This window comes from Haliotis asinina, chromosome 4 (assembly GCF_037392515.1).
Source record: "Haliotis asinina isolate JCU_RB_2024 chromosome 4, JCU_Hal_asi_v2, whole genome shotgun sequence".
Classification (NCBI taxonomy): domain Eukaryota; kingdom Metazoa; phylum Mollusca; class Gastropoda; order Lepetellida; family Haliotidae; genus Haliotis; species Haliotis asinina.
In genome coordinates, this window is record NC_090283.1 from 54,826,232 (window position 1) to 54,833,272 (window position 7,041).

Below are 7,041 nucleotides of genomic sequence, written 5' to 3' on the forward strand. Positions count from 1 at the left end.
GTAATGATTATACGTACATTTATTCTGTTCAAACAGACTCATGTCGCTCCCGATCGTCACTGACGACCTTGGCGACCACATACTCCGCACCGAAAAGAGCTAGTGATTTGATGGGACATGTTTTATTTAAAGCCAATCAGATCCTTACCTCTGTTGAGTGCGGGATACGTCAGGGTCAAGGTTGTTAACGGACAGTACATAGTAAAGGCAAGCTATCAGGACATATTTACTAGGTGGAGTGCAAATCTGGATATAAATCAGTTTGATTGATTGATTGATTGATTGATTGATTGATTGATTCGATAAAACTATCAATTGATTGATACATTCAATGGGTAACGAACTGAACAACTTTGAAAAGCAAACACAGGATATTTATCTCCAATTCTCACAGGTCAGCACAGTGAATTGTGATCAATAGCTAAAAGCTTCCATAACAACGTCACTCGTCAAGTGAATAACGAATTTCAGTGAAACGATCGCGAGTTCATCTGTGCATCTAGTGGGTGAGTGAGTTTAGTTTTACGCCGCGTTTAACACTATTACACCAATACCATAGGGACACAAAAATGTCATTGTACACGTTTTCTGCATGACGAGCAAACACTTTAACCACTAGGCTACCCTACCGCCCCACTGGTGCATGTGACTTGTCCTACACTATACTTCCTATTTGATAATGGGTACAGCGCTGTAGATGAATGTGCTTACATTGTGAGAGACTGGCTCTACTTTATTCCGCTTTTATCGAATGCCGTCGCTATCACGAAGGAGGCCATCAGAAAGATATTTCACACATCCATTTAGGGAAAAGAACCCTGGTCGTCGGTGTCACGGGTGCGCACTAAATCCACTGGGCCACCCATCGCCTCCATACACACCATCCTTGATTCGATATTCAGTATGTCTTGTTTAATCACCAGCATGGACATGGGCAGACTTGTATGGCCAGCGGTGTAAAAATACATGGATTCAGAAAATTGTTCAAAATATTTTTATATATCTATTAAATAATTGTCGTAGGAATTTACATGTACAAATCATGGATACTTTTAACAGCATCAGGTGTGCACACAACAACAAACAGGACGTATATACAAAGGGAAATAGCGATGTCAAACAAGGTCCCAACAATTCTTTTTAAACCAGTTTCAAAATAAGTTTTAATTTCTCGCGATGTAATTAAACAAAGTCAAATAAATAAATTATCAAACTGTAAAATATTGTTTGCCGAAGACTATAATTTTAATTTTCCATTATCGTCATTATCGTGCCTATATTAGTAATATCAAAATCGGAATTTGTTTACATATATTAACACATCCACTATAACTGCAAGAAATCACAGATTCAGAACTTCATGACATTTGTCATCTTTATCCTTCCTGAAGGCATCACGTCTACGAGTCGTCCGTGATGCACTGGAAAATAAAAATAGATCACGATGTTTATTTTAAACATTATTTTTGCGATAGAAAACAACGTAGTAGATGATATACCAAGTAAAATATATAAAATATAAAATATAAAATATATATAAAGTGACGTTTCCTGTTAGTGTGTAAAGGTGAGACATACACTCGGGCTGGGACCTAACCCCGGTTATGCTGGCTGGAATAAAGCTGTTAGTTCTTTTCCCCCATCTCCCACCCAAAAATAATTTCTATTTCCATATGAAAATAACAAAAGTTTCCTTATCCCAATTTCCCCGCCGCTGTGAACATTTATGCCCTAATCCAACACAAAACGTAGATATATAATTAATGCCGATATTACGCAGATTTGTGCACGTATGGCAGTACTGCTTATAAGTAGAAATCATCTTCGCACCAAGATCGATATTTGTATTTCCACAAAACGCGATAACTTTCAGCAAATTATCTGAAATCTCGTAATGTTTGCAGAACGCTCATAGAACGCTTACAGTTTGTGAATGTTAGCAGTGTCATTGATGCAACTGGTGTCGGCGTTATTGGCGAAACTCACACCCTAGCTACAGCTACAGAGGCCATTATCTTAGCTCACACATGAATATCGCTTCCTTATTGGCTAAGCACTTTTCTATTATTTTCAATGTACCCCGCTTGCAGGCGATGTATTATCTTCAATGTAAGCCGCTGGGAATTCTGACCTCTTCTGGTGCTTCATGGTAGTACTTCTTTGTCTCGAATAACATTGATTCACGCATGATTCACGGAAATTACCGATGTTTTGCGATTGAAAATCGATGGAAGGGAGATAACTCTAAATCTGTTTACCTTGTGTCGTCTCAAGCCCCACTAACTAACAGAAGGAATTACGGCAAATTTGAAGGGATTGCATCTCAAATGTAAACAAACGCAGCCCACTAGCGAAACAATTGCAGGGATATAGATAGTTTAGCGGTAATAACATAAACACACCGCCCCTATCGGAAACAATGTCGGTAATACTTGAAACAAGATCGGCCATCTTCGGAGATTTCTCGGCTCAGTTCCGTGATTTGTCGGTCGCGTCCTGAAACTCACACATCAAAACATGGCGTCACTGGAAATTTGCCGTAATTCCTTCCATTACTTAGGAGGCCTGCATCTGTGAAATGGCGATTCGTCTCGCATTCAATAGAAGTGCTTCAAACAGTTCAAAATTAAAATTCAGGAGTTCAGTTAGATAAAAACGTTGTTCACTGGTCCCTCAGTGTTCATGGGCTCATGTACCCTCGGAGTCTGTTTATGCAAACCTCGAGGGTACTTGAACCCATGGACCCCACGTGACCAGTCAACAAGTTACAGTGAATACCTGCGTAACGTCACACCGTGGTGTTCATTTCTACTTACCAGGAAGATCCATACGAAAATCCACGGGAAGAAGAAAAGCGAGATGCAGCAGTGCATGCAATGATTCACACCTCTCCTGGAAAAAACCCAAATGATATAGTCGACTGATCAAAGATGGTATCCTGCTTGGGAATCAAGTGAGTATGGTGTTGTAATACATTCTAAAGCCGTGTGGAATTATCCTAAAGATTTACGCCGCTTTTCGCAAATCGCGGCGGAGGACAAAAGAAACTGGCTTCATAGATTAATTGCTTTGTAATCACGAGACGTATTGATTAATGATAATTCTGTAGCTATTTGGAAATATGACGTTTTAAAGTGTTGGGTCTATTTGTCGAGCTGTTCACTTTTAACAAGTGCCTATAAGACTTGGATTAGAAACATTAACAAGCTTTAACGACTCATTTAATGTTTTCCATTGCTGTTAAGAGAAGTCACTGATACAGAAATGTTCGAGCTTGAGTGGTCAAGGATGGCTCAGTCGTTTAAGCAGCACTTAGCAGGTTTGTGTCTCTTGGTCACGTAGGAAACTATGGTCGCGGGTTTGAATCCCGGCTTCTGGAACATGGCGCTATGCTATAATCACTTGACCAGTACTGGCCACTGAACCATACCGACGCACTGCTCAATAAGATCTTTGCTGACGGAGACCTCAGTTTAAGCCAAAGGGACAAGGCAAGTAGATATCTGAGTTTGAAAGCACCGTATCCATTACTCTGTGGAAACGTCACATAAAGCTTTTGGTCGGGGAGACCCAGAATGGTACAATGCATGAAGTCCATTTCTGGTGTCCAATGCCATGATATTGCTGAAATATTGCTAAAAGCGGTGTTAAACCAAAGCCACTCACTAACTCAAATATTTGAGTTACTTTGCGTTGATCTCCCCAGTAAGCTGACATGCAGTGATATAACAAAGTTACTGTTCGAAGCTGCATTAAACAAACTCACTCACTCTTACACCAGCATTTGCTTTTGTCTTAAGCTATCTGGAACTGACCTGAACTGTGTGGTGGCCTTTCGTTTTAGACCCGTGAAGGTCCGGAATATATTAGGCCTTCCGCAACCCACGTTTGCCATAAAACGCGACTCTGCTTGTCATAGGAGGCGACTAACGTGATCGAGTGGTCAGGCCCGCTGACTTGGTTCACACATGGGATCGGTTCTCAATTTCGGAGATCGATACTCATGCTGTTGATCACTGGATTGTTTGGTCCAAACTCGATTATTTACAGACCGACGCCATATAGCTGGAATATTGCTGAGAGCGACTTAAAACTAAACGCACCCACTTTCCGTTTTAATTTCCATCAAATGTATGAACGAAAGGAACACAAGGGGCGTTGAAACCCAGCTCACCAATCACCACAGTTGTGTTACTGTTTAAACGATGTCCAGGCTCATGGTGAATGAGGTTAACTTGTGGTTAACTGATTTTCATGACTCCAAAATGATAGATCCGAGTTACCACAGGTCAGACTTGATAGGTCAGTTTACCCAAATTACACAACGGACAGGTATCTGTTTCTAAATAGAGACAGCGGGATAGCCTGGTGGTTAATGCGTTCGGTCATCGGAAAGACATTGTACCCTCGTGGGGAATCAAACCCGGGTCTTCGGCGTGACGAGCGAACGCTTTAACCACTAGGCTCTCTCTCCAAGATCAGCGATGACCAACCTTGCTTGTAAACATTGAAATTGTAGCTTCGTCCGCTCCCTCATTTACGATAACCAAGTCAGTGGGACTGACCACTAAATCCATTTATGACAAACTGTAGATCCCTGACCAACCGGGACCCACGGGTATGCCTAGCCTTTGAGCTGACCAATCCCCGTACAATGCTAAGTGAGTGAGTGAATGAGTGACTGTCAGCAATATCACAGCGGGGACAACACAGATCTTTTCCACTTACTGTACCTGTGTGATGAATCGAACCCGGATCTTCGGCGTGGCAAGTGAACGTCTGAGGCACAAGGCAAACCCATCACCCCTTCCGTGCAAAGCCACGAGTGAATCCGGATGAAGGCGTGAAGATGAACACTTTAACGGTTTTCGTTTTATTTACCTGGAAATGTGTCATAAGCTTGTCGTTTCCGCGAAAACTTGATATCATCTCTGATTTTCAGTGGTCTATCCGTGTACTTTTCACTTTTACTTACACGGGATATGGTGGGCGAGCTGACTAAGGCGCCAGGCTAGTGATCGAGCGAGCTTGAGGTGACGGGATCGAGCCAGCCTGAGTCCGGGTGTAAAAACCTTGGAGTCAACTTTGTGTGTTGTCATAGCCCTTAGTGCACATTATACAAGCCTGTGCACTTTAAATAACCCACGAATCCGTTGGTATATGACCAGGCGGTAGCTAGGTGCAAACCTAGTTACGGGTACAGCAACGTGCCCTGTGACTATGTGTCCTAGTCGTAAGGATGGGAAAGCCACCCTAACTCGGTGCTCCTTGTGGCAGCAAGCGTTGTATGGTACCCAGGGAGATGAGATTGATAATCGATCCAATGAGCAAGTGATCTGGATATTAGCGATAAATAAATAAATAAACAAATAAATACTTTCCCTTGCACTGATTATTTTCTAACGTTGACGTAATATATTTTCAAACACAAACTCTCTCCCTCTCTCTCTCTCTCACACACACACACGCACACACACGCACACACACTCATGCACGTACATGATCTTGATCTGATTTTCATTGTGTCATCTTAAAGGGAAAGCTAAGACTTCCGGTTTAAAAATTCGTTGTTAGAAAAATACTAAAATTTTAGAAAACCATTTTTGTTCTTTACAGACATCAGTTTCTGACGTATTGCAAATAATTGGCCACTTGCGCCTGGATACCATGAGTTCCGGCATGTGATATATCTACATAAACAGCTCTTCTTGCATGAACTTCGTCTGAGAAACGTATCCTAATCTACACACGCACTATAGAACAGGATAGGGGGCGTGACAAGGTTTAAACACCAAGATCATTCCAGGGCGAATTCAACAATGCATGCTCTGCATATTCTCACGAAACTATACACCCATTTCAAACCAATACCTTTACCTACCAAACAAGATATTGATCACATAAATCGAAGTCGTCTTGTGGGAGCTGGAATATCCAGAAGCTCTCCAAGGTCTTGATTTCTTTATTCCTAGCCAAACTCCCTGCTCAGAATCTGTACTGCTGACTTTATTGAACTGTGAACACAAAACCCCGCAACAATCCATGGCACATCCCAGCGTGCTAACCGCCATTGTTTCCCACACTTTCACTTTCGTAACCGTCGTAATGATTATACGTACATTTATTCTGTTCAAACAGACTCATGTCGCTCCCGATCGTCACGGACGACCTTGGCGACCACATACTCCGCACCGAAAAGAGCTAGTGATTTGATGGGACATGTTTTATTTAAAGCCAATCAGATCCTTACCTCTGTTGAGTGCGGGATACGTCAGGGTCAAGGTTGTTAACGGACAGTACATAGTAAAGGCAAGCTATCAGGACATATTTACTAGGTGAAGTGCAAATCTGGATATAAATCAGTTTGATTGATTGATTGATTGATTGATTGATTGATTGATTCGATAAAACTATCAATTGATTGATACATTCAATGGGTAACGAACTGAACAACTTTGAAAAGCAAACACAGGATATTTATCTCCAATTCTCACAGGTCAGCACAGTGAATTGTGATCAATAGCTAAAAGCTTCCATAACAACGTCACTCGTCAAGTGAATAACGAATTTCAATGAAACGATCGCGAGTTCATCTGTGCATCTAGTGGGTGAGTGAGTTTAGTTTTACGCCGCGTTTAACACTATTACACCAATACCATAGGGACACCAAAATGTCATTGTACACGTTTTCTGCATGACGAGCAAACACTTTAACCACTAGGCTACCCTACCGTCCCACTGGTGCATGTGACTTGTCCTACACTATACTTCCTATTTGGTAATGGGTACAGCGCTGTAGATGAATGTGCTTACATTGTGAGAGACTGGCTCTACTTTATTCCGCTTTTATCGAATGCCGTCGCTATCACGAAGGAGGCCATCAGAAAGATATTTCACACATCCATTTAGGGAAAAGAACCCTGGTCGTCGGTGTCACGGGTGCGCACTAAATCCACTGGGCCACCCATCGCCTCCATACACACCATCCTTGATTCGATATTCAGTATGTCTTGTTTAATCACCAGCATGGACATGGGCAGA